The sequence below is a fragment of the Castor canadensis genome, chromosome 13, assembly GCF_047511655.1.
Source record: "Castor canadensis chromosome 13, mCasCan1.hap1v2, whole genome shotgun sequence".
NCBI classification, from domain to species: Eukaryota; Metazoa; Chordata; class Mammalia; order Rodentia; family Castoridae; genus Castor; species Castor canadensis.
Genome location: NC_133398.1, coordinates 13,701,435 through 13,712,377, shown reverse-complemented (window position 1 = coordinate 13,712,377; position 10,943 = coordinate 13,701,435). Strand labels below are relative to the sequence as shown.

Here is a 10,943-nt window from a genome sequence, read left to right as displayed (position 1 = left end):
CCAGAGCTCAGTGCTGGGTGCAACCACTGCGTCTTTGAAAATCTCGCTTCCCATCTTTGTTATTGTCTGGGTGGCAGGCCACCCGGTTTGCTGCCTTCCTCCCTCTGCGCAGCCCCCATCTCCGGCTCTCTCCCCCAAGGAACATGCCCTTCTCTACGCTTTCTTTGGCGGGGGTCCGGACCCTCTGCACCCGCATGCGGGGGCTCGTGTACGTACCCGGTTTTGTGTGCATGTGGTACTTGTCCGGGAGCAGGAGAGTCAGCAGGCAGTCCAGCCTCTGAGTGTGTCTACCCTCCTGGGAGCAGGCGGCATGCATGTCATGTTTACCTTCCTCTGGCGGGAAGCTGCACCAAGAAGCCTGGCAAGTGCTTGACTGGCAACCCTGGCTGGAGGTCCAGGCATGGCCAAGAGGACCTCCCTTGGGTCCTGCCCAGCCTAGCCTCAGGTCAGCCTTGCTACATGCTGAAGGGGGGGCAGAATGGGGGTTGGGAGAGAAACTACAAGCATATTTCTGGAAACATGGTAAACGGTAGCTGGTAGTGATTGGAGCTGAATTTCACTGGTGTGCAATTGTCTTATTAATTTTATATAAACAAAATCTGGCTTGATGGCTTCTCTGGCACAGGAAGGGAGGACAGATTTCCATTGGACAGGCAGAGAGATGGGGTTTGAAATCCTTTTTGCCCAGCCTTAAAGCTGAAACAGGCTTTGCTAGAATTGGGGTCTCCTGATTTGTTGCTTTGCTCAGGAATAGATTTGCCAGCTTCTGCTGGGATGAATGAGCAGATATTTTGCTGGGGCAGTCCCCAGGGTTATCTGACTTGGAGTAACACCAACTGTGGTGCTCCCTCCCCCCATCTTGTGGTCAAATCTGGGTGAGTGGAGAGATACCTCCTATTTGCATGTGGGTGTTTGTGCTGTTGAGTCTAGGTGGGTGAAATGGGCTGCCTTTGGCTTGGCTTAGGTGCAAAGACAGGTGAATCCCCACTCCATGGAACCCCTCCCGACTGGCTACCAAGCCTCTTGTTGGGGCTGGGGTAAGTGCAGAGACATCAGCCTCAGTGAGTGGACCAGGACAGGGATGGGAAGGTGGGTGGGGGCTTCTGGGGTAGCAAGTATGAGCTCTGTTCCCTTTGGCATTTTCATGTAGACGGACAGCCAGGGTTCTCTGGGGAGCCACTTGAGTCTGACTTTGGGTGAATTTGTCTGGTTTAAATGGCTTCTGAAGAGGCTTTGTTGCACGCTGGCTGTGTGCTCTGCAAACTGCTGTGTTGGGGAGGTTCTTTTGCACTGGAATTCTTTCATCTGGAGGTTGGAAACCAGTTGGTTCTGTGCTGGGATCATTTGGCTCCCTAAGAAAGGAGTTGGTCCCAGGTGTGAGTCCGGCTGCAGAGTGGTTATGAGATTGGGGTCAGGCCATCCCAGGGCTGGGTGGGCTCAGGGCTTCAGAACAGGTTTGAGCCTTTGTACTTTTTCTCCTGGCAATGGCTTTGGGGAGGTGCCCAGCTGGTCTTCACAGTCCCTGAGTCCCTCACATATGCCTTTCTCCCTTGGAGGCTTTGGCCATAAGCATCAGGACAGGTAATCATTTCTCCTGGATAGCTGAAATGAACGCTACCCAGAGTGTTTTCCAGGTGAAAGGTGTGCAGGCAAAGGCATTTTCATTTTGCAGGCTGGAAATGTTACCACTTCATTTACGGGGCTGTTTTAATGTTGGTAAAAGCAATACAGGATGTGGTGGTTCTGCCTTTCCAGAAGATGATTCCAAGTCACTTATTTATTTGTTAATGTTCCTGATGAGCCAGGAGGGTCAGCTGGCAATGTACGCCTTCCTCATCCCTTTTTTCTTCTGCCTGATACTGTTTCTGGGTGACTTTGACCCTTCGCACGTGCTGAGAGTGTGTCTCCTCTGACTGTTCACTGTCTCTACCCCTGTAGTAGCAATCCCCCTACCCCGTCTCCCACCATTCTTACCAGTTGGCTTGGTGCAAAAGTTAGCTCATAAATACAGGCAACCAGATACAGGTAGGCAAGGCTGGGAAGTATGCAGTTAGAGCTGCATCACCCCTTCCAGGCAATGTGTGCATTATTGGAATTTCCACATCTGCATATTACTGACGGAGGAATTCCAGGTGGCGTAGGACTGGAGGGAGATTACTTGGAAGTTGGGCATTGGGGGGGGGGGCTTCCAGGGACCATCAACTAGCCCTGAATAAATAGGAATCAGTTCTGTCTCTTGGGGTGAGACAGTCCTTGGAGGAAGGAAAGAGAGGAAGCTTGGTGAGGAACAGAGGAAGTGGAAGGTAGAGCTTTTCTCCTGCTTTTGTTGCTAACTGTAGGTGTAGGAGAGCTGGGCACCCAGGCTGAGGTTTGTGCCCTCACTTCTCATCTACTAGAGATAGGGAGGGTCTGGTCCTTCCCTGCCTTCCTCAGGGACTGGTCTGTAAAGTGTGGTGATGGCCAGATGATAATGCAGCTTAGACAGTCACTAGGAGTGGTGAGAGTATGTGATCTTTGACTCTGAAGCCATTCCTGGAGCAAGTCACTTAAGCTTTCTGGGCCTCAGTTTGTACATCCACAAAATGGGCATAATAATGTTGGAGACATTAATATTAATGCATTCAGTACATATTTAATCAGCAGTGGCCTGTTTAGTGCTGTTTCTTTGGCACTTAATGTTGGGTCTTCCACATTTCTTAAATATTTGTAAAATTTTGTTGAATAAAATGATGTGTGAAAGATACTAGACTAACATTTTGTAGGATTCAGTAAGTGTTAGTGTTGGTAGGAATAAGTCACTTCTTGGTAATCCTCAGTTTTCTCATCTACAATGTGGGAATAACAACAAACAATTACGCAGTGTCATTCTAAAGTTCAAAAGAGATAATAGATGTTGGTTCTCCTGATGGGGCAAATCAAGCCATAAAGATCATTATTGCTGGGCGCTGGTGGCTCATGCCTGTAATCCTAGCTACTCAGAAGGTAGAGATCAGGAGGATTGCAGTTTGAAGCCAGGCCTGGGCAAATTGTTCCTGAGACCCTATCTGGAAAAAAAACCCATGACAAAAAAAGGGCTGGCCAAGTGGCTCAAGTGGTAGAGCAGGTGCCTAGCAACTGTGAGGCCCTGAGTCCAAACCCCACAAAAAAAAGGAAGGTCATTATTAACCTCAAAAGAAACAGCTAAGAAATGGGCAACGTGACCCTTTTCCTGTCTACACCTGGGAAAGCAAAAAGTGCTTGTGGGTGTTTTGTTTTTGTCATACTGGAGTTTGAACTCAGGGTTGCCTTTGTAGCAGGCACTCTACCACTTAAGCCATGCCCCCAAAAAATCTACTTTAAAAGTTCATCATTCCAGCATATGTTTGGACTGTTCTTGTTTTTAATCCTTTAGGCATGTAGTTTATGCCTACTTTTTGTTTATTAAAAATGATGTGGGAATTTAAATACCTTTTTTGGGGGGTGACATACTGGGGTTTGAACTCAGGGCCTCATGCTTGCTAAGCACCTGCTCTATCACTTGAGCTACTCCACCAGCCCCAACCCTTGGAATATTCATCTTTGTCTACATCTCTGATTTTCTCATAGAATAACATCTTAGAAATGAAATTACTAAGTCAAAGTGTATGAAGTTTGAGGTTCTTGACAAAAATGCCCATCATCAAAAGCCTCTAATAATTTATACTCTCCCAGTGATTTTTGAGAGTGCTTACCTGTTTCCTCACACCACTGAAAACATTGGATGTCATATTAAAAGTCTTTGTTATTTGGATAGGCAGAAAAATGGCATTTCTTTTATTATTTGCATTTATTTGCTTGTCAGTGACTGAATTTTGCTTTCTTAAGTTGAATGACCACTGGTGCTACTACTTTTTGAGATTTCTCTCTTCCTGTCCTTTTTCTCCTGAATTTTCTGACAGGCCCTTTGCAGGAAGTTTGATTGCTCTGTTTGGCCATCCATCCTCAGTGCTGAGAGGCTCTGTGTAGGTGGATTCTACACATGTTAAATGGGCCTCTGCCTTCCATGAGGTATGACAAGGAATTCATTAATTACTGTCATGGAAGGCTTACCTAGCTCTTCCCTCTCTCCTCTCCCCACAACAAGGGAATCAGATTTAATTCTTAATCCAATAATTATTATAAGGAGGTCTTATATTTCCACAGCACTTTGACTGGTCCTCTTCCCCTACGGCAGGGTAGATAGGCAGCGAAGGGGCTGTGACGTCAAGGGAAACTGAGGTATATATTCAAGCATGGAGGTGAGAACCACAAGAAAGCCAGGCCTCATATCAGATCTTCTCCTGACTAGCATTTTACTAGGGGTGTGAGTACCTTTGGGGGCAGGACTGACTGTGATTCTGAGCCTCATCTCCAGAGAGGGAGAGGGAAACCACAGAACACGACCTGGACACATAGAAGAGCCAATTTATTTTTGCTTTCTCATTTTTATTGCCCTTCTTTTATATCTGCGGCTCCCTCGTGTACCTTCCAGAGATGTGAGCTGGGCAACATTTTTAGGAACAGTGGGAATTAGACAGTGAGAATGTGATCAGCCAGGCTGGCGTTCAAAGGCTGGAGAATGGAGAAGCCTTCTTTGAATAAGCATGTGTATATCTGTATATATGCTTTGTATATTTTTCAAGTGTGTCTCTGTCCTCATGAAGGTGTGTGTACATGGTGTCTAAATGCCTTGTTCATGTCTGTGCATTTCAGATAAGTTAATAGATGTAAAACATTTGGACAGACCAATAAGAAAAGTCAGACCTCATGTTGAATTGGACCATATGAAGTAGCTATTTTGGTAGGTTAAATATAGGGAAATGACTCCATCTAAGTACTCAGTGTCAACTACCATTATTAGTGTTACGTGCTTTCTTGTGTGTTTGTCTACTTGTGTGTTTGTGTGTGTATTTATATATACCCTGCTGCTAATGTGTGTATAGTGTTATAGTGTATTCTGTGTTTGGGTGCTTGCATGTGCACACCTGTGCACATGTGTGCAGTTTCCATCTGGGCATGTGAACACTGAACTGGCTGATTTTGTAAACAAGCTGCCCAGTTTCTTGGGGCAACAACAACCCTCTGACTCCCCTCTCACCATCAGGTGCTAAGCAGACCCTCAGGGGATACCATGAGACCTCATCCATTCTCCGTAAGTAGCCCTGTCTATTTCTGGGCTATCTGAGGATATGCAAATCGACTCTGTAATGGAATTCCTTTGCAAAATATTATTTGAACCAGAAAGTTAATTACCAGGCTCTAATTAACGGGTATTTTAGAAGGACACAGAAGAAATCTAGAGATCATAGGGAGACCGAAAAGGCAAAAAGGAAAACCACGCAGCTCTCCCAGCAGGCTTGGTGCCTCCTTCCCAGGGTGGCAGGGTGTGCTTAGCTTCTGCCCACTCTGAGCTGTCAGCCCACTCCCCTGTGGGCTTGCCTGTGCATGAAGGGAAGCACCCCTGTGCGAAGAAGTTCTAGTGGTTCTAGTCTTCTGGCTGTCAGTCTGTCTGGGAGGAGGGCGCTGGAAACAACCCAGACTGGTGTGGGGTGTATGTGTGCATGCATGTATAGGTATGGACAGCAGACTTGGACTGAGCCGAGGTTGTCCTGGTCTCAGAAGAGCCGGGTGACAGGCCAAGGCCTTGCCATGGATCCTTATTGGCCTCTCTGCTTTGAAGCTAACCCTTTCCTACTCCTCCTGTGCAGAGGATACTCTCCTTTCCTCCCAGTCAGAACCTTGGAGGCTGCCACCAGGGGCCCAGCTCCTTGCTGTGTGATCCCCTTGGTGCTCAGTGTGGAGTCACCTGTGGCCCATGGGTAAAGTGAGACTGACCATGCTTGCACATCCCTTTCTTGGACTTTTGGTTTTTTGTTGCCTTCTATGCTCTGTATGATTGGGTAAGCCATGCTTCCTCTCTATTCCCCCTTCTACCCATCAGGATCCTGCCTGCCAACTATCTCAAATCCTGCTTACCACCTATTCTGCCTGCCAAGGTTCAGAGGAGACTGTTGTGGTACTGATGAGCCAGGTGTGCCTACCTTACCTTACCTCCTGAGTTAGTGGACATCTGTCCACCATGAACATGCTGTTGTCTGCCTTTGATTGTACAGGCTACACCACATGCCACTCTGTGGGCTCCCGTATGACCCTTCCTTGGCATTTGGAAAGCAAGTCTTTGTGCACTGGCTGTCCCATCTTTGTGCCAGGTAGGAGGTGAGGTTAGGATCCAGGGGTTCAGTGCCCCTGCAAGAGTTCTAGCATTGTGTCTGCAAATTCCCTGGGAGAGGCTAAGAAGCAATCCCAAGGTTGGAGGCCAGGCCTGATGCAAGGGGCATGGCATGAATAAGGCCTCCTCCTCTCTTGACCCTACCTGTGCCCACTCAGGAGGCCTGCATGCTCCTGACTCTTCTCAGCACTGTAGTGGTGGAGTAGTTGGAGACACAAGAAGAGTACTTTGAGCCCTTCTAGAGGAGGTGGTCAGTGTTTGCTAGTGAATAATTGAATGTGCATAGGTTTATAAGAGGGATGAGCAGCCTGCAGACCCTGCTCCTTTGAGCTCCCCGCAAAGGCAGCCTGAGTAGGCCTTTGCCAGTCCCCCTTCTGTTATCTCTCCTAGATACCTAGACTGCTGAGGCCAGGCTGGAGCAGAAAGTGCAGGAATTATGGGCCTGGCTGTAGGTTCAGATCAGTGTTAGAAAAGCCACTGAAGCCCCGAGTTCAGCTTTCCAATCTCCTAGAGCCAATAGTGCAGGAATTGACCTCACTATTTCCCTGCCTTCCTTACCCTGCAGGGTGAGTTCTTCCTGAGCACAGTGATCCCCCACCTCCCTTTTCCAATGGGCAGCCACTTCTGTCCAAGCTGGCTCTGCCCACCTCCTCTGCCCTCAGTTAACCCTAGATGCCACCTCCTGCCTGTCACCCTGACCTTTCTTGAACAAGCACGGTCCTTGTTCAAAAGCCCAGCCTGATTGTAAAAGAATGCATTGGGCAGAGATATAGATGATACCAGGGTAGCACGGGCCCTAATTTGATGCGACGTTGTTGTGGGGAGTTTTCATACCGAGGGCAGTGAATTAGTGTAACATCTCCCTGTGCCCACTGACTGAGGGGAAGTTAATTTCATGCTCTGTCTTTTTGACATTCATAATCAAAGCGTTGTATTGCAGCTGCAGATTGTTAGCACGTGAAGGATGTGCAAGCCTCGACAATTACTGTTTCTGTCTGGGGAGGAGATTGATTAATAGATTGTTCCCAGCCCTGCCCCCTGCTCCTTATTCCCCTTCGTGCCTTCTTACCCTCTTCCAACCTTTCGGGACTACATTGGGAAATGCAGCCCCAGAATTTGCTGTGATGGACACCCCAAGGAGCCCAGGGCTGGGGAGGACCTATTCAAGAGGAAGTTGCCTGGGACACTTGATAAAATACAGGTTTTTGGGCCCTACCCTAGGCCTTCTGAATTATACTCTCTAGGTAGGGTAATTGTGTTTCCCCACAGTTTGAGAGCTGTTGCCCAAAGTTTGAGAACCATTCCTGGGGGTAGGGGTGGGCTGTAAAAATTGCTCCCCAGCTGTGTGCCAGCAGCTTGCCTAAGCACTTCACATGCTATATTTGTGATTCCTCAAACATAGCAAGAGGGTTTTTGTTTCCCATTGCGCAGGTGTAGAAACTGAAACTCAGTATGAGAATGGTCTCAAGTTGTCCTTTGGAGAAATCTCTACTTAGGTGTCCATTCCCTGGCTGGAGCTTGAGATGCTTCCATTAGCCAGTCACATGCTTCACTTTAAGGTTGTGATCTTCCTCCATGGATGAGAATCAGGATCCCTGTCTGGTGCTTGCATAGGGCTGTCACTTTGCAAAACTCCTTTGCACTAGTACTCTTGAATTTCCTGAGGTGCTTGAAGCAGGCAGGGCACTGATACTCTGCTTTGTAGGTGGGTGAGTGTCAGAGAGGGGAAGAGGCATAGCTGGAGTTGAAGCTGGTCTTCTAACTCAAGGTCCAATACTGAACCCACCTGTGCCACCAAGGTCTACTACTCTTGCTGACTCTCTGGTTATAGGTGGAGAAAATGAGGTTCAAAGAGCATGTTACTTACCCAGGATCAAGCAAGTGGTAGTAATGTGATTCAAGCCCAGGTCCATTGAGTCAAAGCCCCTAGGACAGGACAAGTCAGTGTTTCAGGGCTGAAGCGGTACCCTCCCCAGGAGATCTTTTCAGCATAGCCCTGCTTAGGGATGAGAATGACTGTAGAGAGGCCAGGCCAGATGGGGTGTACTGTGCTGTCAGGCATCTGCTAGGGTGGTGGGTAGAGAATGGGGATAGGAGGGGGAAGGGGATCTGGCCTGTAAGGCAGGAGTTAGAATTTAGACCTATGGGTGTCTGTTCCAAAACCCCATCCCCTGCACTGCCAGTTGCTCAGTAGTCCATCTTCCAGAGCTGGTCCAAGCCCAGCTCCACCAGCTGGTTCCTTCTGATCCTCAGATTCCCTGTCTTAGTAAAGCAAAAGCAGAAACCGATTATCTAGGGCTAGGATTCCTGGAGGAAAGCAGGCTGGCACAGAGCAGCACATGAAATCTTTCCTGGACTTTGGTTCACTGCATTCAGGTCATGAAGCCCCTGGAGCTGTTGTAGAATGGAGCCATTGTAGTGGGGCGGGACGCAGATGTCTTTCATCTTGCCGTCTTCACGGCAGACTTCTCTTGGCGCTGTGAAGGCACTACCCATTGCCCTTGAGGGGCCACTGAGGATGGGCTGGGCTCTGCGTCTGGTGTGCATTTTCTCATTTCTTCCTTACAAAGCACTATGGACAGGTGCTATTACTGTCCTCACTTTACAGAGAAGAAAATGGAGTTCCAGAGAGACTGAGCAACTTGTTCAAGTTCTGCAGTTTGCAAGTGGTAGAGCTGGGATTGAGTCCCAGGCAGTGTGGCCTTATAAAGCCCCCAGCATCCACCACTCTTCTACATGGTCTCTGCTCACATGCTGTGTTCTACAAATCACATGTTTGTGAAGCACCTGTGTGCTGGGCATTATGTGATGTACACACATCATCTCTGATCCTCTGGCCTGCCTCACTAACCTCCCCTGTCTGACAGGTGAGGAGGAGACTGACTGCAGGAGGTAAATTGCTGCTCCAGGATTAGCCGCACAATGGATTTAGACTCTAGATTACTTTGGATCCAAAGCCAGGGCTCTCTCTAGTGTAATAGCTCACATGGTTGAGCACATTATATGGCCAGCCCCTTCCTTAGCACTCTGCTAAGATGAACTCACTTCCCTCCAATGACATGCCCATGCCATGTGTACTGGTGCTGTCAGAGCTGGGATCCACACCTAAGCAGTTTGGCTCCTCTGTGCTTTAACCACTGCATAGTGCTCACCTCTCTCTATTTTACAGATGAGCAATTTGAGGTTCTTAAAGGTAAGAGTCACTTGCTCTGAGTTGGAGAGTGGGTGAGTGGCAGATACAGGATTTGTGTTCAGATCTCTTCAGAGTGTTTCACTGTCTCTCACCTGAGACAACATGACGGCTGCCAGGAAGCTCTGAGGGCATGTCTCAAGGCCACCAGTAGCTCTACAGGAGGCTGTTGTGGTGGTGAGGTCTTGCAGTGGGGGGTAAGGAGTGGGGGATTGGTGGCAGTGGAAGCAGGCCCTCAGTGGGTGGGGTCTCCGGGACAGAAGCACAAGTCTAGCTCAGTTACTGCCCTTTCCATTTGCAGCAGTTTTCAAATGGCTGTCTTGTGGGCTTCCAAATCTCCTTTCCTCTTGACAGAGCTGATGAGCTGTGGCTGCACTTGGGCCTGTTGATTATAGTGCTTGGTGAGGTGGGTGGGAGGGACGGTGCTGGGTAATTGGCCTTCCATGGTACCTGTATCCATTTTCCCCCTCCCCCCTGCTGTCAGAATGTGGACATGACTTTCATCCCTGCCCAGGAGGGTCAGAGCAAAGTGATAATGGTGGGCAGGGGACCCCCGGCCAGCTTTGCTCTGGATCTGTGGGAAGGTGGGTGAGTCTGGTGCCGAGGGGTTCACTGACTGGACTTCTAAAACGACCAGATATGGTGTGGGGGCAGTAGCAGTACCATAGCCGGGCATCCTGCTAAGAGACCCATTTGGTCTGCCTCAGGTGGCTCTCGTCTCCTTGCTCTGGGCTTCTGAAATGTTGGGTTTTGATAATGGGTGTTCAGGAGGATAGTGAAAACCTGCTCCAAGGAATTTCAGAGTCAAGGGCTAACTGCTGTCATGGAACTCCAAGCAGGGCTGCCTTGGAATGCCTTGTTTGCTTCCCCACCTCTGTCTTATGTGCCCTTATGCACCCATAGGAATGTTTCCCAAACTGAGTTCCACAGAGCATGCTGTTCAAGGAGTGCTAGGGTTGAGGGACTTCCATAGCCCAAATAGGTCAAGGGAATCAGTCTTCTCAGAGATTCTCAGAAGAGTTCCAGAGGTTCCTAGAGGTGAGACTAGATGTATTCCAAAGAGGTTGTGTGCTCAAATACATTTTGTATCCTCATCCCAGGGATTAAAGACTTGAGAGGTCCTGCAGGACAGTGACCAGTTTTGCCTTGCTTAATCCAGGGTTTTGTGTCCCCCCAGCCCAGGAGTAGCTGATAGTATCTGGAGCAGGAGTGTCCTGCAGAGCATCATTTGTTAAACATTAAATGGAGCATGTTGTTAAGAGGGAACTTTAGAAGCATTCCCTGCCTTCGGGATCTTCAGGACCAAGCCTTGAGCAACGGCATTGCTGGCTTAGGTAGTAGAATTATGTTTTTTGGAAAGAGGCATCCGAGGGCCTAAGAATAATTCCTCAAAGCTCTGGTGTATGGCCACACCAGAGCCCTCAGTGGGGAGGTAGTCTAGTTGGGACAGGCCCTATCTAACCAGGGTATGAGGGGTTTACTGCTCCTTTTGCAGATTGAGTGGCTCCTTTGGACCCGGTAGCTTGG

General features: G+C 48.7%; 1 protein-coding gene across 10 annotated transcripts in view; it reads left to right on the top strand.

The window, feature by feature from the left end:
- Nucleotides 1-10,943, top strand: part of Dab2ip (DAB2 interacting protein) — a 184,863-nt gene that overhangs the window by 105,378 nt on the left and 68,542 nt on the right. The gene's annotated exons all lie outside the window — the stretch shown is intronic.